The 27,653-nt window shown below is 35.6% G+C and overlaps 1 protein-coding gene and 1 long non-coding RNA gene across 2 annotated transcripts in view; both read left to right on the top strand.

The window, feature by feature from the left end:
* The window catches only part of LOC108003171 (zwei Ig domain protein zig-8), a 385,408-nt gene that overhangs the window by 232,741 nt on the left and 125,014 nt on the right, over window positions 1–27,653 (top strand). The window lies entirely within an intron of this gene.
* On the top strand, window positions 8,271–26,750 carry LOC108003175 (uncharacterized). The gene is made up of 4 exons (XR_009832756.1): window positions 8,271–9,292; window positions 9,369–9,558; window positions 25,779–26,406; window positions 26,481–26,750. It is a non-coding gene; the product is annotated as an uncharacterized LOC108003175 (long non-coding RNA).

The following is a 27,653-nucleotide window of genomic DNA, read 5'->3' as shown; positions in this document are numbered from 1 at the left end:
AGGAAATTAGAGAGAATCGCGTTAAACGATCGTGCGGATGTTGCGGGGTTGAAGGAAGGGTTGAGAGGGGAGGGGAAATTGGAAGGTTTAGTTTCGATTTTTTTTTCCAAGGATGAAAGGGGAAAATATTTGTGAATTTATTTATTTTGGTTAGGTTAGGTTAGGTTAGATTCGATTGACTCTGAATTTGAGGAGAATTTAAGAAATAATCGTTACAATTTCCTCGAAAGAGAATCGAAGGATTTTGATGTTTCTTTTTTTTGCTCATTGAACGAAAATATTGAAGGAAATAATCTCGATTTGTTGTGCAATTTTTCTTTTTTTTTTCTTTTTTTTTTTGCAACATCGAATGTACACGGTATGAATAATTTTCTCATAAACTTGTCCGAAAATGCTTGATAGAATAAAAGGGAATGAATGAATCTCGTGGAGGAAAAGCAAGAAGAGAAATTTATGCCCGGCCATCATAGTTTCCATTAATAATAAATATTACTTTGCTGCTTTCTTATTCGAGCTTTATTCGGAAAATAGGGAATCACGAGTGAAACATATTTTTTCGTACGAGGCAGTAATTTTAAAACGTTCGCTTGACATTCTCCATTTCATAATGAAAAGCGAATAGCGCAATTGCGTCTGTTTCCTCTTCTCTTATTCCTTTTTTTCCCCCTCTTTTTTTTATATATATATTTTTTATTTTGGAACTGAAGCAGAGACAGAAATATATTTCATATGACTTCTGAACATTTTTTTCCTCTACGTATCCAGGTTTGTTTCGTTCCCATGAATATTGGATAGAGAGATCTTTTTTTTTTCCTTTTTTTTTTTCTTTTTTTTTTCGTACGTTAATTACGCACGCTTATTAAATTTATTATATATATATATATATTTATATCAATCGTTTTATTTCGAATAATCCTTCAAATTTTCGTTTAATTATACGATAGAAATTGCACGTTTTAACGAATTCAATCTTTCATATTATGATTTTAATAAAGTGCGGTTGAAATTAGAATTTTAGAATTTAATATTTCTTTCTTTCTTTTTTTTTTCGCGTATAGAACAAAATTTATAGAATTTTATCTGTGCGTGAAATACATTTTTTTTTTTAATTTGAAGAAATTTTCACGTGTATTTGTGAAATAGGAATTTTTTAATTTGCTAATGTTTCAGTTCAAAGTTGAAATAAGAAAAAAGTTTACATATAACTTAATCGATACAAACATTGAGTTATTTAAAATTATTTCAATAATTTCGATTTTCATTGCGAAGATAATTAAACAAACATATTCGTGAAAAGGAAATTTTTAAGTGAATATTAAAACAAATTTCTTTCTCGTTTTAATCGAAATGGAAAAATATATTATTAGAATCTCGTATCTTAATTTCATTTCGTTCGAATATTTTAATTTCAAGATGAAATATCGATTGTTCCATTAAAAAAAAAAAATTCAAAATAACATCCTCACATTTCAATAAAAATACAAAGTTACAAAAGTTTCATTAATTTTCGATTCTATATATTTATCAAAAATCCATTTCTTTCTCTCGCTTCACCTTATTAAACACCAGAATACAAACATTGCTGAATACATTAATTTAATTACATGGAATACGTGTTACGCGAATCGCGTTTAGATTACAAGTAATTTGAATAATCAAAATTTGCATAATCGATTTCAAACTCAAAATTTCAATGTCACAGTCGTATCCACGATCCAAGGATGATCACAGACAATAATCCATACGATATAATAAAGCTCTGTCTACTTTTTATCGATCTTTAAAATTCCATACGCGCATTAATCGATTGCCAATTAGCAATGAGATGATAGTGTAGAATTTTGTACCTACATATATATATATATATATATATTGGTAATTTATTTACGAGGCAGGGCGTCGAATGGGCAGGCATTACAGCATGATTCCGCTATAAATGAATATTGGTTAGCCGAGCATAACATCGTGATCAATTATGCAATCTGACGAGCGGGTACCGACACGAAATTACCCCGTTGCTCGATTCGAGGTGAATTAACAATGTTTTCCACCCCCGCGAATCGTTGAACCTTCATCGGAGATTTTCGTTTCTCGTAATAAACATCCTTGCGCATTGGCCTTGGTGAATGTGATGTACCATGACTTGGTGAAATTTACATATACTTTCCACTGTTTCGTTTCGTCAGAAAGATGGATCATTGGATATTTTTCGGGACAATTGTATAACGTTCTTCGAGCGTTAACGAATAATGATTTTTATTAAAATGAAAGGCGAGTATGGAGGATTTTAAGAATACGAATTTTCAATAATTATATCCGTAAGAGGAGGGATAAACGTTTCAGGAAATTTCGGTAAATTTCATCATTCATGGACGAAGAACTCGGCGGATAATCAATGATTCTAACACGATACTCTCTTCCTATTCTAGAAATCTAGAATTGAGATCGAACTAGGACGTTTCGAAAAATTCGACAGGACAAGTGTGGAATCAAAGTTGAATCAATCTGCATTATTTAACCCCAAGTTATTGAAGGACCAAGGTGACGATCGAAGACGGCGAATAAGGAGGGGAATCGTTGAAAGGGTGTTGGATAATTCCTTCGCCTCTTGAAACCGACTCCTCGAATAATTCGAGGGAAAATGGGGGGGAATATCACTAACCGTCTCTAATAACACGGAATATCTTACCCCAACTGAATCTCCTTATCACGCTCTTGGATGTTTTCATCAACCCGGGCGAAAGATTGAGAAACGTAATTTTCTTTGATTAAAATCCATCGAGTGGATCGATTCTTTCTTCACGTGCCTGCAATTTCGTCCGGAACGTATTATTTTGATCGATCTGTTCTTCTTGCCGATGCGTGCACGCTATTCTCCTCTATTGTTGCGTGAAATAAAATGGTAGAAGAGTATTTGGATTAGGGTAGTAATTAGGCTAATGTTGGAATGATACAAGTTCGACGAGATAAATGCAAAAGTGGTTTTAAGATTAAGATTTTATGGAGAAAATTATCACGAAATATCACAGGCGGATAGATAAGACAGTCGTAATAAGAAATTATTTTATCGTTGAAAGATTTTTCCCACGATTGTTTGAAGCCTTTGAAAATTAAGATCGGCGTGAATTAAGGTGAAAGAAAAATATTTGTTATTAATGCTTAATTACTTCGGAAGATGAAGAAGAATATTCATTTGTAACGTTGCGTAACTAAATCTCTGATAGAGTCAGGTATGAAAATAGAGATGGTAGAGATACTTTTTTCTTTTTTTACTTTAATGGATTTCTTGGATGCAAGATTCTTACGAGGATTAAATTAAATTTCATTTTTCCAACGTTATGTTTAATTTAAAATTAAATACTGGTAATACTAGCCATAATACTCGCTCTTGTTTACGATCTCGCCGTGTCTTTTGTGTTCCAGCTTTTCCCAGTATTTTCTAATCAAACGATGATTTACAAGCTGATTAAAACTCTAATTAAAATGGTCGATAAAAAATCGGGTTGAATATTAATCTATTCAAATAATGACTACGAAACTTTATTCACAGTTCTAGAATAATTTTTAATATCGAAGAGATTACACGAATATTGGAAAGAATAGTTTAATTTCAAGGAGAGGCTTCTAAATAATTAAATTAAGTTTAATTTAACAAAATTTTCCAACTTTAGTTTCTTTCTTTGCTCGTTATTCATAGCTGTGTCATCATCACTTGAATTATTGCAATCCAAAGATTTTCCAGATCCAAAAATTAAAGTCACAATTTTTCATAGCTACCGTCCCCATCTCACAATCTCACAATCTCTTCAAAGAGATAAAAATATCCTCCTACGTTCATCTCAAAAAAAAAAAAAATACCACTACCAGGAACGAAGCAAGGAAAAACGGAGGAAAATCTCTCAAAATTCTCCTCGTTTCATCGTGCCAATAACGCAAAGGCAAATTCACAGGGAAGTTTTCTCTTTGAAACTCTCGAATTGAAAGAAAAAAAAGAAAATCAAGACAACGACAGGCGATTATTAGGCACGCGCTTGACATTGTTCGTGCAATTAAGTCTCATTGTCACGATTGGCCACACTTGGTTACAATATGGGGCCGAATGACACGCGTTAACGCACTGACGGCTTAATTGGTTTCACCCTGGCCCATCCCCCTCCATCGCTGATCCACGCCCCGCAACCATTGTTGCAACGCAGCACGGGAGGCTACAAATCAATTGCGAAATTCGCGGTAATCGCGCGAGAATAATGGCATTCGTTCTTCGAGAACGTTCCGGATGATTTAACCGGGGATCGAATCGTCCATCGCGAGAAATCTCCCTAAATCTCGTTCCTCTGCCTTTCCAATTTTTATTATTATCCCATAATTTCTTCTTTTCCGACTAACGCGAATATCGGCGTGGTCTTTTTATTAATTACGAATCGATAATTTTGGATATTTTTATCTTTGTATATGATAAAACTTTCCCCAAAATTGAGATACTTTGACACGCAGATATCCCAAGATAAGATTTTATCTCGAAAACGGAAATATGGAAGCAAGGAAAATTTTGTTAGAGAGATACACGGTACTGAACTCCCGTTTAAAACGCGTTCCCTGTTAATCTTTTTCAAATCGGCCGTATTATCGGCCGAAAATTCACCCCCGGCGCGCGATCCCTGCAAGGACTGCATCCGCCGTTACACGCGTATCCGTTCCCAGCATCCCGCAATAACCGCCCATTGAAACGCGGCGGCGGCAACCCGCCATTAAGCGTATCAAAATCGTTAACGATAAAGCTCGATAACAGGCGGCCGTGCGATTAAACGCGCTTTATTCGCGGACGCAGCGCGCATCTAAATCCCGCAGCGGGTGGAAACGTCACCGAAGCGGCCGACCTTCTCAGCGCGCGAATAAACATCTGCAAACGCGTGATATCATCGCTCTGCAATCGTGTTTCGCGCGATCGTAAATTTTACACGAATGAATGAAGAAGGGACAACAAGGGTCCTCGTTGCGCGTAGAGAGAAGATGCTGCTGTTAGCGTGAGATATTTTAATAAACTTGAGAAATTTTTATATCGATGTTCTTTTTTAATTTATTGTATATATTAATTGTTTTATCTTTTTGTAGAGAAAGAAAAAATTATTGAAAAAACACGTTTGAGATTACGCGTATCACTGGTTAATTTATCAGATTTTCTTCAATTTTATCACGAAAAGGAAATTGATTTCATTAAAAATTGGTTGTTCCTGATAGAATTTAGTTATTTCTCTCGTTTAAATTTAATTTTTTTTTTAATTTCTTTTTATAGCTCAAAAAAGAATTAATCAAAATTTTCCAGAGAAATATAAAATAAAACTCTTTGCCGATGAAATAACGGAAATAAAAGATGTGGTTCGAAAGCACGGTCGATTTGCAGGGGCGCTATTTGTGCTCGTGTGGATGGAAAACTGATCTCCATGACGTAGAATCGAGTCTTTTTCTCGAATAACCAACAGATTCACTCGCGGGAAGCGTTACGCGACTGAATCGAATAAATTTTCACTTTGGGAAATTTATGAGGAGAAATCGACGATTCTGCGAACATCGAATCAACCGGTGCATTCAGCTCGATACGAGAATTACATCCCAAGCGATCGAAAGGTTTCTCAAATAACGTATCAGTTGATGAAATATAGTGAACAACACGTTAAATCTGCTATTAAAATTAGGAAAAATTCAAATCGTTGTAACTCTCAAGATAACCAATTCTCATCGATGAACGAAAAACCGTAAGAAGCGTGGAATCTTCCCCTTTAAAATGCTTTTTGATTTATCTCGATACGACTTCCGGTTTCCGAGATATCATCGTGTAAACCAAAGGATAATTTTTAATCGTTTACCTTAAACCCGATGAGATCCCATTAAAATTAGGAAAACTTTGAACCGCCATAACTCCGAAAATAATAACTTGCGGTCGACGAATGAACGATGGTTGGAAGCGGGGAACCTTGCCCTTTAAAACGCTTTTTCATTTATCTCGATATCACTTCCGGTTCCCGAGATATCGTCGTGTAAAGCGAAGGGTAATTTTTAATCGTTTGCTATTTCTCTCCCTGTCTCTTATTCGGACCTCTCGCTCGCACCTTCTTTCACTGACCTATCTCAAATTTCAGACAAGCGACAGACGCGATTCCTGGAAAAACGTAGTACGCGCTTCTAAAATATATAGGTCAATAGATGGCGCCACCATTCATATTTTTAGCCCTGTGTTGAGTACCATGGACACTTGGAATCGTTATATCTCGGCAACCGATTGAGATATCGGGATGAATGAAAAAGTGACTTCAATGGCATGGTTCCCTCCATCTTTTGAACAGAGTTTGACGATAAAATTTTCAATTTCTTTTTCACAATTTTTAGATGAAAAATTAAAAGTATATTTATTTTAATTTTATCTTTAATGGATTGAAATTAGTGAAAGATATGTTGTACATATTCTTGTATTATTGTTACGAAAATGTAACGAAAAGAATTTGTTCGCGCATAATGGGAGAAATTAAAAATAAACTGATCCTTCAAATTATAATGATAAATGATAGGCGATGACGAGAAAAAAATTCAGAGCATACTAAATCGAAAAATTCTCTTACAAGTGATATAACATTCGCATAAACTGCTCGCACGAGCATTTTAACGCACGCTATTATCGGACAAAAAGCGAAAAAGGGATCGATATGGGATATTACAGATTCACTTGGTCCACAAAACCCCTTTCTCAAATAAACCGGTCACACGATAGCGAATAAAATTGTCCGATTCGAACAGTAATCTCGCGTGTTCACCAGGCAGAAAACAAAGAAATTATCTTTTCCTTTTCTTTTTTTTCTACCATTTGATGAAGTGCCCTTTCCCCCCTTTCGGTTTTCCGATAATTGGAAGAATTCCTCGAGAGCGAGCCACTTGCATTATTAATCGCTTCTATCGCATATTTTTGTCACGTCTCGACGTCGTTATCGAAAGTAATATCCCTTGGAAAGAATAGCCGGAGCAATTTCGGATTCCGAGTCGAGTGAAATTATTTGTTCCAACGATTACGATAGACCATCACGGTGTAATTGTTCGAGTGTAAGTAACGTTTAATGGTGCTCACACTATATCAATTTTATTTCTAGATTTCACCTTCTACCTCGCTCCCATGTAAATTTCGTATCTTACAACTGAAGAAACTCGAAGAATTCTGCGATTCTTTCCTTTCCTTTAATTCCCCGAATTAACGTTTCAATTAATTTTACCAGACGTTGAGATCGTCCTGGAGATTTTCAGAAATATCAAATGTGTTTTCGATCTTACCAAGAAGATTCGTAATAATAATAAGAATTCGCGAGGAGAAAATTTTCGAAACGATCTCGTAACCGTAACATTTGTCCCACTTTTCAGAGTTAGCAACTGTCACCAGCAAACACGTATAAAACGGCAGTTGAACACATTCGCCAGGACGAATTTCGCCGGGTGGATCGATATTCTCATCCCCGATGGGATGAGGGATTCGAAGATTAAAATCAACCGGCCGCCGCGGAATTTCGAACACGGCATTTGCATCGCTCGTGCCCCACGACGAATAATTCAAATTTCCTTTTTTCCAACGCGAGCTCTCCCCCAATTTCGAATTAAATCAAGTTCGATCGATTACGTTCGAAATAATCGCGGACAATTTCGAAACGACCTTTCGCGATTCTATATCCGGAGAGATCGACCTCTTTGAATAAAATAAAAGTCTCTCTTCTTTCTTGCATCTTCTTGGATCAAGTTGGAAGCGTCGAAGATAGATTAATAATTGTTCTTTTAACGATGACGAATTTAGATACAAATTTATCTCGAGTCTGTGTAACGAAAGAATTCGAAAGGCATTGACGATTGAAATTATTTCTTGTCAAATTTATAGGATTTCTTTTTTCGCAAATTTTCTGTTGTTACACACGTACGCAAATCGAACAAAATTTTGATGGTAGAAGTAAGAATTGAGAAGAATTTTTGTGCCTGATTGTTAATATTCAGCTTCTCGTATTCACTGTCTGAAAATATGGAACAAAAATATGGAATGATTTCTGTGATTAATTGATGGTTAACGTGCTTAAAAAATATACATTTATTTTTTGAAGGGATTAAATTGTTTATGACATCCTTTAAAACGTTATTTTCAGTGAGGTAGTAAAAGTAGATAGGAGCTGGAGTCCTGTAACTTATTTTATGGATGGAGATGCAGCGTAGACCTTACTGGTAAGTAAATGCCAATAAAGATTTTCTTTTCCCCGACGAAAAAGTTGCACGAGTTTTAAACGAAGTGAAATTTTAACGAGGTTAAGAAAATCTAGAATTACATATATTTTTAAAAAAGTGCATGTTTCGAATAACTTATCCCTACTAAAGAATTAATAAGAAAAATTATTTTTCTCGCTTTTCATTAATTAATCGTTCGATACTTTCTCTTTGCAAAAGCAAAAAGTTGGGTAGAAGCATTTTTTTTCTTTAAATATTGAAATTTAAAAATCATTAAAGTCTATCTTCTGATACCTAACATGCTAAGTTTAATTTTTCTCAATTCCATATTACGAAAGAAAATGCTTTTCGTAAAGCAATTCGTTCTAATTTCTACTTTATTCTAAATTATTCTGAATCCTACTAGGATATATCGAAAAATTAAGAATCTTTAGAATCGTGTAACTTATAGCTAGGCCCTGAAAAAAAATATTGTTCTCAAAACGATCCATTTTACGAGCTATTTCTCTTTTACTACGTTTGTTAATAACTTTTCTTCATTCTTTCTCATTTTTTTTTTTTTTGCGACATGATTCAGCTTAATCCTGCTTCCTTACCTCGTAAACTCTTATGAATACTAAAGTAATACGCAGTATTACGATCGATATAGGAAATTAATGCTCTCTATTATTATCATCGCGACTATATAACCCTCCCTGTACACTGTTCCACGAGATATTTTATACGTGACGCTGCATTTCCATATTTCTGCATTCCTCACATTCAAATCTCTTAATTAATAAACGATTAATCGTTATCTTTATCTGTAAATCATTTTAACCACGTCTCTCGTCACGGAATACGAGGAATTCTTTTCGAAATTTCCATCATCGAAACGAGTAAAAATAAAACAGCCATCTAGGATTCGAGCGAAACAGCACGTGACCTTAAAACGATCGTAAAACGGAGGAACAGTGTCTGCGATTTATGACGCTGTTTCTGGATTGTATGGGACAGCTTAACACCGAGAGAATTCGAAGAGAATTTGTACGAGGACGGTGCATAGTTCTGCGTGAGTCGAAAATCAATCGCATATTTCGCTGCTGTAATAATAATAATCTTGATGTATAACGTGTATAATTACCTAGGGTGAAGAATGCATCGAGGAAGAAACGTCGAGTCTCTGCGCTCAATGCGAATTACGATTATATTTTATTAGGAAAGACATGGACTGGAGAATTCTTTGGATTATTCGTTTCGAGTAAAAATTGTTTAAAATACTTTGATATTCGACTTTTTGCAGACGGATGGGTAGATTGGGGATAACTATTGGAGCAGGTAAGTTTGTAGACGAGTTCTTGTCATCGAGTTCTCGTGCCGGTGTAACAGTTGGCGTGACACCGGCATCTCAGATTCATGACAGATTCGAGATTCCAGATAATGCGCGGATAATTATTGAAGATATCAGATTATCGAGCAAAAGGATTTTCACGATGAAAGAAGATAAAAGAAATATTTCGTATAAATTTAACGATGTAACAATTTGAAAAAGGAAATCAAATTGTCAAAATTCTTAATATTTATCTGCCTGCGGCGCATAATCGAACGCGAGACGCATCGAAGAAATTGATATCGGTTCCTCGAAGACATGGAAACACAACGTTATGTTTCGGTGATTCGGTAAAATGTTATTTTACGATTTCTCTAATTAGAAGCATCCGCGCCGGTTGTTCAAGTTACTTAAATTTAATTGAAGTACCTCGTCGTCGTTTCCAATCCGCATTCAACGGGGGATCCGTGTCGGCCATTAATTATAAAAATCAGGCGCTCGCATTGAATCCCTCGTGGTTCGTTTCACGTTTGAAAAAAAAATAAAGAAGTAAGAGAGAGCATCTTGTTTGGAAAATATCTCGCAAGATTGAAATTATATTTAATCTTAAAGCGAATCGTCGTTGAAACATATCATTATACCAAGAATCTTGGAGGAATGTAGGATAGAATTCGAAGCAATTTTTGAATTTTAAACTTTCTCGATAGAAAGGAGAGACAATGTTATCAGGAGACGAGAATCGAGTCATTTCTTTTCTATATTTGTAATTAATTCAATTATTTGGTGGATATTTGAAACTCTTTCGAGAGAAATGGTAAAATTTTATAAATGAATATGTTTTGAAGTGACACAATTTTTCAGTTTATAAATATAATTAACTCGCGTTTCAATCCTTTGTAGTAATATCGAGTAAGCCAGAAGATAAAACGCGTTAATATTTCGCGCATTATGGAACAAAAAATATTTGCTCGCGTCCTGGCCAATTTTATAGTTGTCGTAATTAACGCGTTGGAAACAACGTTGAGTATGAACGAGAGAGAGAGAGAGAAAATTCTTTTGGAAGTATCGCTTCGTTTCATTTTCCCGAAAATTCATCTCGCATCTGTTCACGGAATAAAATTTAAAACCTTTAAAATTTAAAGCTATTAGCCGTTTGTGCCGACGTGGACTGAACTTGACAAGAGATTTTCGCGAAAAGGCTTTCGTAATCAGCCTTAAAACGAAGTACATTAAATTATTTCCTTTTTCTTTAATTTGATTTTTCTCTTCTCTTTTTCTTTCTTTTTTTTCGGAATTTTTGTAAGTTGATGAAATCGAGATTCGGAACTTTTCACCGATGTTTCTCTTATTATTTGGATTATCTTCCATTCGACATTTCCCAAGCAAAAAATTTCTTAATTTGGAAGAGAGAAAGGAATAATTTTTTATTACATTGTTTTTTTTATAATTAGGAGTAAGGATATTTAAAATGAGAATTTTAATATAATTTAATTTCTTGTAATAATTGGTGGAACAGCAATCACTGCAAGATTCCTTCCACGATAAAAATATATAACGACGAATACAGAATATAATTGAAACTCCTGATTAGACCGCAATAAATTCATTTTCAATCTGTTCGTACATCGAACGATAAAATTCGCTCCAAGATTTATGGATTATAATTCATTCGTCACACATTCGCCCGTCACACAAAAGAAATTAAAAAAGCACCATTGCGAAATGAATAAATTACTGTTGATAGTAAAAGTATCTCTAATTTCTAACGAGACAACAACCAACTAATTGCATAGAAATAGAGGTCGCAGCGTTTATAGAAATTTGTTTCTCCTCGAACAAAAGATCCAGACTTCTCCTGCCATTACCTTTAGCATATGAAAAGACCCAACAGCGGACGATAATCTGCATGCAAAAAGATACGGCGAGATAGCGTGTACGCCACGTTATAGTCCAGCCTCGAATAATACGTGTAATCTCATACTTGGGCGCGCGTATTAACGTGGCCGATCGTCGACTCTTAGTCGTGGTTGCGTTAATCCACGCAATCTATTCGCGACATGCTGAAACGCCATATTGATTCACGGATTTGCGGCCACGAGATAAATAAATGTAATTTCGTGGATCGTGGCAGCTCTCTTTTCATATTTTGATATGTAACGTTTCGAACGGCATTGATATTCTAGTAAAGAAACGTGTAAAGTTTTGAGGATTCTTATTATTTTTTAATTGTTCAAATTGTAATGAAGGAAAAATTATGGAAAGAATGGAAAGAAAAGAAAAAAAGACTCGTTTAATATAATTGAGATACATCCGAGAAATTAAATATCTACTTCGAGTACAATATTTCAATCAAACGCGATTATGATGATCTCTTCTTCGAAAAAAGGATCGTTTAATTTATTGTTCAAACGTCATTTTAATCAAGACTGCAAATTGATGCGCCATAAATTATAACATGTTAATTAACGTAATTTTTCAGCGGAGCAGTTTAATTTTTTCCACTCGTTCAAATAAAATTCTTGAATACGCACAGGTGAATGTGTTCCAACTCTGCTCTTCAATTTCTATTGCAAAGAAGAAAAAGGGGGGAAAAACCGCCGCTAAAGTTTGATCAGAAAAGTTCCAGGTATCTCGTTATATAATTAGTTATGCAAAACATCGTTATCGCCTTTTCTCCTGAATCTAATTTTGCAAATGTGAAAGTGTGCGTAACGAGCCGCTGATTTACGAGTTTCGACTTAATGGCGGGAACAAATCTATCTTTCGGATAATTTGCAGTAACGGTGACGAAATTATTTGGACGAGAGCTTTTGAAAGCTTAATAATCTACGAATATAGCTGGAATTTTTAATGACAATTTTTCCTCGTACTTTGAACATGGAGGAATTTTTCCTTTTTTTTATTTAATTACAACTTTTACTATATCACTCTTCTAATTAGTAATGTGTTAACAGAGTTTATGATACAGTGAAATTTCGCTATGTTAATTATATAATGACTAGTGTGCAAATGTGTGTTATCCTGGTAAATTTGGAAATTGTTATTACCCCAAGTAATACTTTCGAAAACTTTTTAATTAACGTTAATGGGGAAAAATTTCACGTTTTAATTCACAAGTTGGAGGATATATATATATATTTGCGATATAAAAACTGTTACACAAGTTAAAATATCCAGATTTTTACAGAACTTTTTCGTAAAATTAATTTATTATAAATATTCGTTTAATAAAAATTGATACGAATCAATAAAAATAACAATAATGGCGATATACGTAAGCTTCTATAGTTAATTCTATAAACAAGTTTCAAGTTGAACGAGACATATCAATGTTTATCGTGACGATACGTAGGGATACGTAATATAAATAGATAGGATTTTCAAATACTCACGTTGCGTCGTGACGGAAGTTGGCAGTGAAACAAGATGATTGGTCGGTCGAAAAACTCTCCCTTTTTTTCCTTTTTTTTTTTTAATCGTTACGTAGAGACAAGCATAACGAATGGAGAGTAACGTAATAGTCGGTGACGTGCGAACTAATCCGATTGTTGCAGTCACTGTCCGATTATTCCCAATAATCTGCGACACACGTGTAACGAGCCACGTCGTGTGCTGACAATGAAACACCCATGTGTCTCTGTGTCTCTGATTAAGCAAGAATCGGACTTCTTATCTGATGTATAACGTAAAAATTGTATTATATACGATCGTGGATTCGTATAAAATACAATTAACGTATCGTTTAATGACAGCATTTAATTTTTATTTCTATTCTATTGTTCAATTATCGTTTTGTTCAATTATCGCAATCATCCTGAATTATATATTTATCGATTTCCAAAGTTCGTGTATTATTTCTATACACTGTTTTCTTTTTCAAAGAAAATTAAATGGTTTAAATCGCGTCGACTGTTCGGATGCGATCCAACTTTTTTCTTGCTTTTTTTTGAAATAAGATGAGAATTTCCAAAATTAATCTTCTCGAGATGAATTAAAAAAAAATTACTTTAATCGCACAAACGAGCGTGACCATCAGCCGCAAATCTGATCGAAATCGGCGTTAATTAGCTCTCCCGGATCACGAAAGTTTTGGTCCACGTCCAAGACGCGGCCCCTTGTTTAATTTACACCCACGCACAAAATTGCGCCGTGTATAATCGGGTCAGGGATGACAATGATAATCGAATCGGCCCCGTTTCCCTCGTTTTATTCGATCGAACCAGCGTGTAATCCCATGTGAGTAATAGGCGTGTTTTTGAAATTTTTGGAGAGGAAGAGGGAAGGGAATTTTGACGAATTTTGGCGCGGTAGATTTCGATTGAATTTTTTGCCACGCGATAAATAAAAAACTGGATCGATCCGGTTTCAATTGTCGCTGGACAATTATGGATCGATGTGTATGGAAGCGAGGATGCGTGGGTTATTTTTATTTTTACCTTCTAATCGCGAGAAAAAATTTTCTTATTCTGCATTGGGTAGGTTTTTTTTTCTTTTCGGAAAGAATGGAACGGAACGAATGTATTCTTCTTGCTTGTCGCGATGAAAGTTTTGCTTTTTAAAGAGAATCAAGATGAATGTGCTCATTTTTTTCTTTTTTTTTTGTAGTTTTTATCGAGAAAGAATTTTGTTCGTTCTAGATGCTCTTTGCTTTTAATGATACGTTGGAATGGAATAAGATGGATCCGGGTCAGGTTATTGTTCTTGCTTTGTATCGAAAGGAAATTTGATTGTGCCGGTGAAAATTCGAATTGGACATTAATAATAATGAAATTTTAGTCGCGATAACTATAGAATTTTTAAAAATTCTGTTCAACTTCTTTTAACACATTTACAAGTTTGATTTTGCATAAATGTCTAATTGTAATCTTACTCGTTTGCAATGTTGCTTCGAGGTATATGGATTCCATTCCTGGTGTTTATGAATCGCTGAAAATTATCCACTACCCAGATCAGATTTTATTTCTCCCTATTTAATATTTTTAACGCAATCGTTTAATGGTGGATTCTTTATAAAACAATAACCCTATTAATTAATTCTAATCTAGCGTAAATAACACTGTAAGATTATAATGCCAAAAAATATTACTTGGCTAATACCGTTAATATTCACTTCCTTCTCGCCTCTTTTATCTTCCAATATACGTGAACGCATTATCTCTGAATTTTCACCAACTATAAACACCGCGGCTTTATTAAATTCACCGTGTCGTATATCCTCTAACGAAAAGTGGAAAGTAACCAGGAGGGAAGGTGAAAAAAAGAAAATGGTTCGCGTAGAAAGTCAACGAAGATGAGGTAGCAATTAATGGTAATTGCAATCCTGTTTACGTTTCGTTAACCAATGTTTCATGATATAATTATCTTTCAGATTTATTCTATAAAAATACAAAAATACTTTCGTTGCATTATTTTAATTCCCTGTGGGAATATATGGAGAAAGTTGTTGAAACGATTCACGGCCACGTGAGTAGAATGGAATAGTTCATTATTGACAAGTAGAATGGGAGAAATGGAAGCAAGGCAATCGAACGGACGAGCAAGTGGAATAAAACAAATTATGATCGGGCGAAGCAAGGCAGCCCACGTAATCGCGTAGGATTAAGACCTAAGTGAAAGGCTGGGCAAATGGAATAAGAACATAAATATAGTGAGAATAATAAATAAGCATAAGAGAGATAGATTACGAAGGCGAGTGAAACAGAATAGAAGAAGACAATTTGAACATCGAAACTGATGATTCTATGACTTTTTAATACAATTATGAATAGAACCAATTTTTACACGATCAAAAATATAGAATTTGTTTGTTTAAAACAAATTGATTTAACTTACGTAGATTATTTAGAAGATTGTATATCAAAATATCGATTATAAAATGTTTTTATACTAAAATTTTCATACACAAAATAATCGAGATAGTTGCACTTCGCGTTTCTCTACGATTTCAAGAATTCAACGAATCGGCATTTTTTTTTTTTCATGGAAATGGAATCGGCGAACTCATGAAACGTTTGAAAATAAAAAGAATGGCATCGTGAAAAATTACCATGGCCAGGAAAAACTGTGCAATCGTTTCGAAAACTCAGCTGACTCTTGCTCTAAGAAAATATTGTTCAAACGACATGGAACGATATGTTCTCTCTCTCTCTCTTTTTTAAAGAGAACTTTATTGCGTCCTTTTTTTTTTTGAATTGGCAAAGTGAGATAACAGGTTTGTGAAATTGTCAGTATGAGGGAAATATTGGGTGTTGAATTTGAAACAGATAAAAGGTTGTAAAAAATGGATAAATTTTTAGATTCTATTTTTGTAATTTTTTTTTTTCTAACAGGTGAAAAAATTCATTGTTGCATGAAAAATTGAGGAGATTTGGCGAACGCGAGTTAAAGGGAATATTTTATACGACAATACTCGATAAGATTGCCAATTATTTACTTGTCTCCGTTTTTCAATTACGAAATTACGAAATTGTTACAAAGTTGAGCTATTGTAACTAAATGTAACTATTAATCGTCACATAATAGAGGAAGAAGAGTAATATCTTTTATACCCAAAAAACTATTCTCTCATTATTTCCCCACACTTAATTTATCAGACAGATTTCACATTCTCCGCTTTCACTAAATTCATTCTCCAACCGCTTACATGATATATAAATATTAAAAGGAAAAAAGAGAATCCTCAGGAACAAAATATAAATTCGAACAGCTAAGCATCTCCTCGAGCTACGTTCAGCTCCCTGATCAATCAGAGAAATTCCACCCTCCATCGATTCCCTTCAAAAAGATAGAGAAAGAGAGAGAAGTAACCGCAAGCACACGTGCAGCACCGATGCAACCAAATTCCCATGAAACTCGCGAGTTTAAAGCGGTCCCCGTAATGCGGTGGAGGAAAAGAACGGCTCTCTGTGTTGTATTCCTTCGATACAAGAAAAATCACACGAGAAGGTCTCCCCCTCCCATTGACAGAGACAGTGGAAGCGACTCTTTCGATGATCGTAGGATATCAACGTTTCTCTCTCGCCGATAGAAACCGCACAAGAGTGTATATATATATATATATATGCTCGGCTGAAAGCCAGGATCTCTCACTCTTCACCCCCTTCGAATACCAGGATCAATATTATTTTTATACAGCTGACGTTTGAAGCGTGTCGTCGCCGGGACACGAAGCGACTTCTTTCATTTCGGGATTCTTGGGGGGCGGGGGAGGGGAGGAAAATAGGGAAGGGGAGGGGAAGGAGGCCGATCGATTCCCCTCGAATTGAAAAGAAAAGTCGGTGGTGGGTTTCGCCCGATGGGAATAAAATAACTTCTCTCCTCGCCCTTGAAAGACGAGCGTTCCCTTCTTTTTTTCTCGCGTGGCCTCGTGCGCCGTGTAATTTTCGAAATTGATGTCTCGCTGCGGGGGGAGGGGGGATGATTGTGATGCCGATGGAAAGAGACCAAAGTGTTTTTTTTTCTTCTTTCAGGTTTTTTCTCTAAGCGAAAGAAGAACACCTTGGATCTCGTTTGGATTTGGGGGGATTTGAATATAGCTTCTTCGAGTTTGTCTTTCTTTTTTCGTGTGAAAAGGAGAGTTTTACAAAATAATTTGGAAATATCGAGAAATATTCAATAAAGGGTTTTTTTTCACGAAAGTACAAGATACATTTACATTCAACGTTTGTTCGAAAAATACGAAAGGGGGATTATTTCAACAGTTCCAAGGGAACGATTTTCAAGGAAACAAGTGGAAAAGAGGAACTAATAGGCCCGAGAGATTTCGTAATATCGTATGTACAAACGCTTATCAGTCCTTTTATCATTTTATGTTTCGAAGATACGATAAAATTAGCGTCAATAGTGGGCACCAGGGGGCAAGTAAATATTCGATTCCGTCATTTTCTTTTGTTCATTCGCGATTCTTTATCTGTTCGTCGAAATCGCAGAAACGAAATTTCACGATCGTCGTTAAATCTTTCTGCGAAATTTCGCGCGAAATATTTCCTCCCCCATATATTTCGAGGCGATATAATTATTTTCGATAGTATTAAGAATTTATTATTTCAAATTTGTTATCAAACATTCGAAATGATATCGTGCAAAATAATTATTGAACGCTCTCGAATATTATGTGTATCGATGCAGTTTAAACACCGCCCCGAAATTTAGTTAAAGTTATAGGATAAGTTAAAATTAAATTGTTAATTACGTTGGCGATATTGCCGTGTTTAACTCGAAGAGTATTAGTTTAATTTTACAAAATGTTAAAATATTCTCTCTTGCACCGTTATTGAAACATTAAATTGGAGACATTTGATTCTTTGAAAAATTATCCCTAGCTAAAATCGTTATGAATGAAATTAGAAATTTTCTGCAGTCGTTAATCGTCGACCTGAAAATACCATTTATTTAATCCAGAATTGAAGAATCATCGAATTAATATTTCTCTTTGATATAATATCAAAAATACATATTAAAAAATTTTATTTCGTTCAATAATAATCATTTCTTTTTACAATAAATATTTTCTCTACAAGGGATCGAAAAATAATTTTCTCGTTTTACTCGTTGTAATTGGAAAATTTCTATAATCCTAATGATAAATTGCGCAACAAATTATTTAGCATGGTGGATATCGATTTTAAAATTAACGATCCATCTTTTTTCCGCCATAAATCTGATTTATTTCCTTTTTTTCCTCTTCATCTTGGGATGGGGAATTGAAAAATTATTCAGCGCGAAGGGCGGTGCGTCACACCGAGACCAGCCTCAGAAGGTTTTTAAACCACTTCCTTTACGGTTTGGCGACTTCATTTTCTCGGTTCAAGCGTTGCGAATCTCTTACGCCACTTCCGAAAGAGCCGGCCGCGGCGCGGTCGCCGTGAAAATTGCTCTTAGAAAAATCCCTCAGCCACGAGCCGCGCTCGAGGACCCGATTTCCCACGAACGAAACAGCTGTTAATGTTTGCCAACTTTCCTCCACGAGTCACGACACGTTACGTGGGAAACGCGTACAAGAAAATATTTGTACACGGTGTTATTAAAAACTCGGGAAAAAGTGAAGTTTCGCGAGTGTTTTGCACCTTTCGTAGTGATATATTTTTGTGCAACGTTTTAATCGTGTTGTTAAATTTTCCAAAGGGAGGAAAGGGGGGAAAAGTTTTGTTTTTCTTTGATTTCAACAGTGAAATTGTTTAATTCTTTTTTTTTTTTATTACAATTTTTATGGCAATAGGAAGTGTTTTTAGTGGCAAACTTTTAACTTGATTTTCACCCATAAGGAAAAGAAATGTGTTTCGTGAACGTTATTAAGATAATTAGGATTAAGATAACGTTTCTTTAAACGCTTCTTTGAAAATCGATTTGTGGTATTTTATTACGAGTTGTAGAGTGTTATTAAATTTTGACTTTTTATTGGAATTCAATCAAGAAATTCTTTTACTTATAAAATTATTTAGAAAATTCGTAAAATTCTTTTGTTGCAAATTCAAGGAATATAAATTAAAAATTCTCGAAGATATAAATATCTCTATACTTTTTATTCGTCGTTAAAAATTATTTTTAAATCCTGCTTCGTGGATATAAAAAGACTGTTTATAGAATATTTATATATTTCATATTTTCATAAATGAAAGTACAACATTGATAGCGAGTACAGTGATACAATATTTAACCTTGCTCTTCCACTCGGTTGAAGTGGAATTTCGATCCACTCGTTTCTGGAGGTTAGTTTCTTGAAATATCCACCAAGTGCATCTCCAATTTCACGAAATGAACGCCGCTGTAGAAATTCTTGTGTTATTCCATCCCAGACACATTTCTTCGTCGAGGAGTTTGCTTGGCGTCTGACAACGTTGAAATTCGATTGATTTCAACCGTCCCGATCAAAATTTTAAGAATGTCGTGTTCTATTTAAATCATATTTATTCACATTTGTAACAGTGTAGTTGGATAGAAATAACAAGTTTGATATTATAAATATAACGTGATTTCTATTCGTTATTCGATTCAGTTATTTTCTCAATTTTCTCTCGATAAATAAAATAACTCTTATTGATGAAATAATTACAATTAAAGGGGAATATAATCGTTAATCGAGAAATTTATAAAAATGAGCAGATGATGTTTCATAAAATGATTATATTTGCTTTAAAAATATTTTCGTAAATAATTTTGCAATTTCAATATGTAATAAATTTATGGCATTAAATGCCTCATAATATCATATAAATGTGTCGCATAAACAAGAATTACACGAATAATAATACGAGATATAATATAAAATTTTATCAATAACTCTCGCTAATTATTTTTTCCAAGCTTATATCGATATCTCTTTTATCTCGTGCATTGTAATTTTTATATTTTTCGATTTCTCTGAAACGAAACAACCTTCAATAGGATATCTTTTAATTTTTCCTCATCAGAGGGAACATTGTGTATGATTCTCGCAAGTAACAATATCCAAGAAATGAACGGTTTTGAATTACAATTTAAAACCAGCACGACGAAATCATAAATATCGATATAACGTAAATTTCTACGCTCATAAACAATTTATATTATAAAAAGAACAAAGAGAAAATTTGCAGCCATCCGATTCAGCAAATGTCTCGATACTTTCCAACCCCATCCGCAACAGGAATCGAACTATCTGGGACATAAATCTAATCCACGGACGGTTTCGAATCGGGAAAAGTTTGGCAAATCAATTTCGAACGGGCCCTCCGCTCGTATAAGATTCTCTAATTACTTTTCCCTGGCTAGGCGACACGCTATCCCGCTCGAAACAAACCGATCGAGCAGAGTACAAAGTCTCCTTCCCACCGCAGAAACCTGCTACTTCGATCGAACGAATCCCAGGCTTTGGCAGCGAGCAAAAGTTTCTCAGACGGTACCCGCCCCCCGTGTGTCGAATACTTTTCTATCTACCTGAACGCTCTGAATGTGACAGCCCCCGGTTTCCCTCCTCCACGCAATCCCTTCTGACGCCGCCAGTAACAATCGTATCGAGGAGTATCGGATCTTGGAATTGCCAATTATATAATTCATGTCGCATACGGACAGTGGCTAAGTAAGGATCTTTATATCTTGGATATGTATTAAGAATGTATATTGTAGCGAGTGACAATCGAAAAATAACAATTTGATAATTTTCAAATGAAAATTGTACGCGTTTATGACAAGATTGATTTTTTTAGATAATATTCTCTTGCGTAGAAAGATACGAACGAATGTGGCGAGTCGAAACCTTTGAAAACTGTTATCTACGAGTATTCATCACGAATCACGGGATGTTTCAAATTTTGGAAGATATGATATTTATTAAAATAATGAAATCTCATTTTTCTTGTCACTGACACAAGTGTTTAGTAGACGATTAGAGAAGAATTTATTACGAAACTCGGACGAAGCGAGTGAATTTCAATTTGTAATGAGTCTCTCTCGATAACCGGCGAGTCACGTAATCGCATAAATAAATAAACGAAAACGACAGGGGGCATCCGAACGAGGAGGGGGATAACTTTGATTCAACTTTAATTCATTCGAAGATTGCGCTTTTAAGCGTTTGAAACCGAGATGATGTTCAGAATCGTAACCTCGACGATAATTAAACAGCCAAGGGAAATAATCCTCTTGACTCTTCCTTCCCTTTCCTCCTCCTCTTCCTTCTTCTACTCTCGTTTCTTTTTCTAACGATTAACGAATCGTATTCCAGTCAGTTGTTCAGCGTCGTCGATGCTGAACCTACGGTATTTTATTTCTTTTTTATCCGACCGTATTGCGACTCCTCGTCGCTTGTCGTCGATTGTGTGCTCAACCCCTTCAGACGGTATAATGAATCTGAGTCGTTAAAATTTTCTGCGAGGATAAGGTTTCTGCGTGGGAAACTGGTTGTTGCGACCGTTTTAAGAATCGAAATTCTTCTTCCCTTTCGATATGTGTATACGTGTTTGTTGCGGATGATATTTATAAGAGATTTGTAAGAGAAAGATAAGGTTTTAAACATTTCTCTCTTTTCTTTCTTTCAGATTGATGAGATTCGAAATTAATATCGGATCGAGAGATTTGGAAAGAATCGCGTAACAATTATTTTCCAAGATTTAAAATTGTTCTTCATTCACGAACAGTCTTTCAGAATTTAAACGATCGCAATTTAAAATTTAAAATTATTCGCGCGAAAAAGAGAAACGAAGAAATTGATGAAAGGAGGAGGGGATATAATTGATTGGAAATCAATCGAAAACGATTGCAAACGTTTCGAAAAATTCAGCAAATGGACTCGATTCCAGAATCGATTCCTTATATTCTAAACGGCACGTGAAATTTCACGATCGGGGGCTTCTTTGGATACGGTTCCATCAAAAGTGGCGCCCTTTTCCTTCGTTCTCGGGAAAACGGGATCGCTCTCCTCGGCAAAAATCCACGTGGAAAAGGATTCCACGATCGTTTCTATACATCGGTGGCCCATAAACCGACGCCATACAACCTCGTCCTCTATTCCTCGAAGGGGTGGGATCGTCTAACGTCCTCCCCCTCCTCCTCAGACTTGGAGCAATATTATTATTATTATTATTATTATTATTATTATTATTATTATTACATATGGAATAATAATCCTGTTGGAAATTTATTTTAATCACGCGTGCCCCATCGGGGATAAAAATGAACGAGTGCATCGACTCTTTGAAACCTTTGAAACCTGCATTTATTCCCTGAACGGCTCGATCGGTTGAACGCCCGTTCGAAGCAGCGATTATTTTCGTCCACCATGAATTTCAAGGAGGAAGAGAAAACGATTCGAGAAATAAGCTCCCTCTTTCCTTTCATCTGTTCTATCCTGTATCATTTTATCTGTTACGGAAGAATTTTTAATTTTTAACGTAAAGAAAGAATTCGTTTCAAATTTGCAATATTGTAAAATACAAGGGATATGTAAAATGGCGAATTTTTTTAACGTGCTTCAGAATCAATTATAAAATCCACGAGGGATTACTAGTTTTCTTTCTTTACAACACGTGTGCCATGATACTCCGATCCTCGATGTTTCTCGTGCATTGCCCCTCATCCATTATCCTTATCTTGTCAAGTTCAGGTTGGCACTCGAAAAGTCCAATAGAGTCTCATTCCTTACCCCGACGTCAACGGGGGACAATAGCCAGGGAGTATTCATTATGGGGGAATAATTTTCTACGGAGAAGCGGAAATCCAAAGTGCCTCGCCCCTGCTTCCTCCTTCCATTTTCCGAGTCGAGTCTCGGCTCTTGTTTGTTTCGAACGCGGATTTAATTGCGCCCGATCCCGCGCCGCCTGCAATTGGAACCGTTCTGGATGCTTGAAATTGCGAGAAAAGAAGGAAAGTACGTGTGTGGAGATTAGATCTTTTTTATTTTCATTCGTTTATTTGTTTTCAGTAAAGGATTGAATTATTTCCGTTTAATATTAATACTCGAATTATCTCCCAAAGACGATCGTCAAATCTTGGAACAGGTTGACGGGACCGATCTCGATTCTTTATTAAAGAAAAGAAGAAGCGAAGAGATTTTTCGGGAATTTTGAAAAGCGTTGCCGTGAATTATTTCGCTTAGGGAAACGGCTCGCCTTCATACGTGATACGTTCCCCCTCTCCTCTCCTATATTTCCTTTCCACGCTTGCGTGTGACAAGCCAAATGGGAGTTTTCCCCCCTCCTCCGCAACTATAAAATTTTCTTACCCAAAGAAAGCCACTTGCTGCTATCTCTAGATAATTCTCCCTCCCTCTTCCTCCCTCTCTTTCTCTCCTGTCCTCGTACACCTGTGTGCGTGTGTGTGTGTGTTATCCTCCGCTATTGTGTTTCGCGGATTCGAATCGTTCCTGGGATGGGTGTGCAGGTTACACCGATTTCGTTTCAGAAGGTTTGGTTGGCGGAATTTATCGGTGGACCCGGGAGTGAAAAGAATCGGATTTCGTTGTGCCAGGTTTTTGAAATGAATTGGACATTGTTCGGGTGTGGAATCAAATGAAACGTTCTTTAAGCTATTCGAAGCCATTTTGAATCAAAGGGGAGGGAGAGTTTCTCGGGGTAGATACAGTGGCTGTCTATCTGTTGCTCCTCGTATCGAGGAGGGGCGACACGTTGGAGACGAATAGGATTGAAAAAAAAAGAAAAGAAGGACTGTTTCTTCGATTAATTAATTAATAGAGGAAAGAAATTGGAGTTGAATGACAGTTTGAAAATGGAAAAGAAAAGAAGGACCGTTTCTTTGATTAATTAATTACTGGATGAAAGAAATAAGTGTTTGGAAGAGGAGAAGAGATATCGTCGCGGTGTTTGTTAGAAGATACAAGGCGCTAGATTTATGAGGTCATCAAGTTGAACGTGGAGCAAATAAATTACTTCCGCTTCGTCGCTAATCCAAGAAAACCGCTGCAAGACCACAATTTCCAGAGCAACAATCACGGAGCGGCTGGGTCGCCATAAAACATTCATCGAGCATCTGATTCCGGGGAAAGGGTCAAGGAAAATGTTGCGGTCGATCCTTGCGGGCTTCCTCGAAGGATTCGAGGGATTTCCTCGAATTAAAACGGCTTCGTTCGTTATTTACTTTTACAGGGACGACAAATTTCAAATTAAAATTCGATTCATCGGTTCTCTAAGATAATTCTTTCAACTTGCCAACTCGTTTCTCGTTCGAATGGCGAGCAGATTATTTCCCTGAGTTTTTCCATTCAAATCCTTCACGTATCTACGTGAAACTGTTATTCGATCTTGCGATTGCCAATCGAAATGATTATTAATAAAATTAAGGTGTCGAAAGAAGTTTCACAAACTCGTGAATTTTAAAGAAAGATCTAGATCGCTCGACGAAATCTTTATCGGCTGGAACGCGAACGTGCGTTGCATATTTAAAACTAATCACGCGTAAGTGAACCATCCATTCCATTCGATAATATCTCTTGTTTGCTCCTAAGAGTGTTGGAGGTTCGAATAGCGCTATTATCCTCGCCTGTTGACGTTCCTTGCGATTATTTCCAAGATGATGGGATTCATTAAACAGCAGGATGTCACGTTTCTCGAAATCTCCTTGACTGCTTTTCGAGAAATCGTGATAATAACGATAATAAACAAAGTGTTTTCCATACGACCGTGGTATTTCGCGGGAAATGTTGCTCGTATTTAATTAATTCCTCGCTCGTCGAGATTATAATCGATTGGTGGGGGAGGAGAAGGAGGTAGTCGCTGCAACATCGCGAATTCTAAGCAGCAAACTGCAGAATTCTCGGTGAAAATTTGTCTAATGAGATGCTCGTGACGAAATCGTATTAATATTTTCTCTCTCCCTCTCTGTCTTTTCGATTCTTTCGAAAATTTCCTTTTTGAGATTCTGAAAAAATAAAAAATAGATATCCAACTTTCTATCCAACATCGTTTCCATCCTTAAACTCAACCAAATAAAAAGAAGAATTTTACTGTATACTAAGCTCAGCTCTGGAATCCAAATTCTTTCGTCAATTGCACATCTTCAACCCTTCCATAGCAACGAAGCCAGAAACGTTGTTTCGAAACTATTCATATAAATTTTCCATTGCAAGGAATAGATGAGATCCTTTTCATCCGAATTCTCGTGGTGTCGTTGCGTGACTCTTGTTGATACAACGACGAATATCGATGTTTCTAATTTTCTTAAAAAATTAGGAAAATAATTAAAATTAACGATTATCATCGTGTTTTAACGTTCAATTTATTTGCTTAGTTTCATTTTTCATTCGAAAAGGAAACACAGCTCGTGCACAAGGAGAATGAAATTTAATTGAAGGTGGAGAGAATCATCCAATTGTGCCTAAATTTGATTGATTGCATTTCCATGCTAATTCTACGAACTATTAATCATAGGTTAATATAGCTGTTTAAACTTCTCTATTTGATCATCCGTGAATTTAACGATAAATACCAAATATTGTTATTAACGTAATTATTACGATTTAATTGCGAAATGAAAATAAATATCTTCCATTTAAATATCGAAGAATTTTAAATGGAATTCGTGAGGAATCTCTTAAGATTTCATCTTAAATCAAATTTACATTAAATTTGTTGAAGCATTATTTCGTAAAAAAAAAATTAACACTTCTTTCGAACAATAATAATAAAATTCAAGATGAACAATTTTTCGCAGCATGATCACAAATCGACCACCAATTTCTTCATCCTCCTATAATAAACCATAAACTAAGCTTTTTAATAATCTAACCATTCGATTTCAGGCGTTCACGACTCGAAATAAGGGATGTCCGACAAACGAGCGACTCGTACTACTGAAAACACCAACATATCTTTACCTTCTCACAATCTTATACACGATGTAAATCGTTTTACAAAATGGTGTACAACCGATTTCTCCACTTCTTCTCGCAAATCGAACTCTTTTCTCTCTCTCGATTCAATCTACGAAATCCTGCTTACCACGAAACGCATTCCAACGACGAACAAAACCGCCTCCCCATCCAGATCATGGTAGTGTTTTTCCACAATCGAGTTTCATAACTCGAGTCGGCTTACACATCTAATCCATTACTCGGCTCGTGATACACGAGGGTATAAGCAGAAACGTGGATCGGATCGTAAAGGAGATTGTTGAGTCGGTGGTGGATGCTTAAAGTTGAAAGAACTTGGATCGCCGAAGGGGCAATCGGTGTAATGGCGACACAGCGAGGAAAGAGCGATTCCTCGTTGCTCTTTGGATTCTTCTAATCGATGGAAAGAGTAACGTCGATGGCCTCCCGTCGATATTTCCTAAAGGATAGTGATTTTGAAAAAAGGATAATTTGGGATTATGATTAAGCATGGGAAGATATTGGAGAAGTAATATTTTGGTGAAGCAAATATTTGGAAGTTGGTAAATTTATGTAAATAATATATATACAAGATTTTGTCAATTTCGTTACTAATTGTTTTAATATTTTTAGGTTCAATTTTAACAAATCGTACAAATTGATTAAGAGATTCGTATTAAGATTCATATTAATCATACGTAGAATGACACGGAGAAAATAACATGGATAACCAGACAATTTGTCGAAAATTAAAATAGCGGAGATGACATTGAAATGTGTACAATTTGAAATATATTTTAATTTTGGATCTACTCTTTTAAGGAATTTCAAACTTGCGGAATGAAAGTATTTTGTGGAATAAAAATTTCTACAAGTGTTAATTAATAAAAAACTCTTTGAAAATCGTCTCATAAATTAATAATACTTTTATTCCTCGAATACGATAACGAATTAACATATTAAATTATCTGAATCAGATTACCAGATCAACGGATTACAAAACTGTCGCAATTATAATTCAAAAAAATAATCTTTATCTTCCGTATATAATTACAAATGTTTGTCACGAATGATATATACGCAAGTTTATCAGATTTAAATGCAAACTCTACAAATCCTACGTATTCTTCTTGATCGTGGAACGGAGCAGAGCTTTATCGTTGACAAAACGCGTTAAGCGGAATGAATTTTCGCCTGGTCTCCACTTTAGACACCGCGGTGAGTACATTGAAACATAGGAGAGATTATAGTAAGACTTTGGAGAATAGGCAATTGTACGATGTCGCGTGTGTCCCGTGTTTGTAAAGTGTACGAAACTTCGGCCCTGCTGTTTTAGAGTTACAACGTGGAATCGCATTGTTGCGTCCCGCGTCTAGTTAATGCTTAGGAGGATTAAATCGCGATCGAGGGGGATTGACCAGCATCCATTTCCACCCTCATCTCGCCGTACGTACCATGACGCAGGTGTTTCCAATCCCTGGAATATATTTTATATTTCCACTTTCGCGATATCTCGTTCGAAACCCTTAACTCACTTATCCTATAATTATCCATACGCCTGTGTAATCAATTTTTCCTCTCCAATCGACCTTCTTTCCTTTTAAACTTAAATTTTACCTCCATCCAATTAAAAAGATATTCGAAAGGAAGTAAATAAATCTCGTATTAATAGATTTCGAATAAAAAGAATGCGTCGTATATAATAGCATCGGGCGGACCATTTTCAGGGAAAGCATAAAAATTCACGGCGCGCCTCTCCAGAAAACTTATTTCAATTCTAAAGAACAGCGAACGGTACTCACGGTA

The sequence above is a fragment of the Apis cerana genome, linkage group LG14 (assembly GCF_029169275.1).
Source record: "Apis cerana isolate GH-2021 linkage group LG14, AcerK_1.0, whole genome shotgun sequence".
Classification (NCBI taxonomy): Eukaryota; Metazoa; Arthropoda; class Insecta; order Hymenoptera; family Apidae; genus Apis; species Apis cerana.
This window is presented reverse-complemented; position numbering and strand designations above follow the sequence as displayed.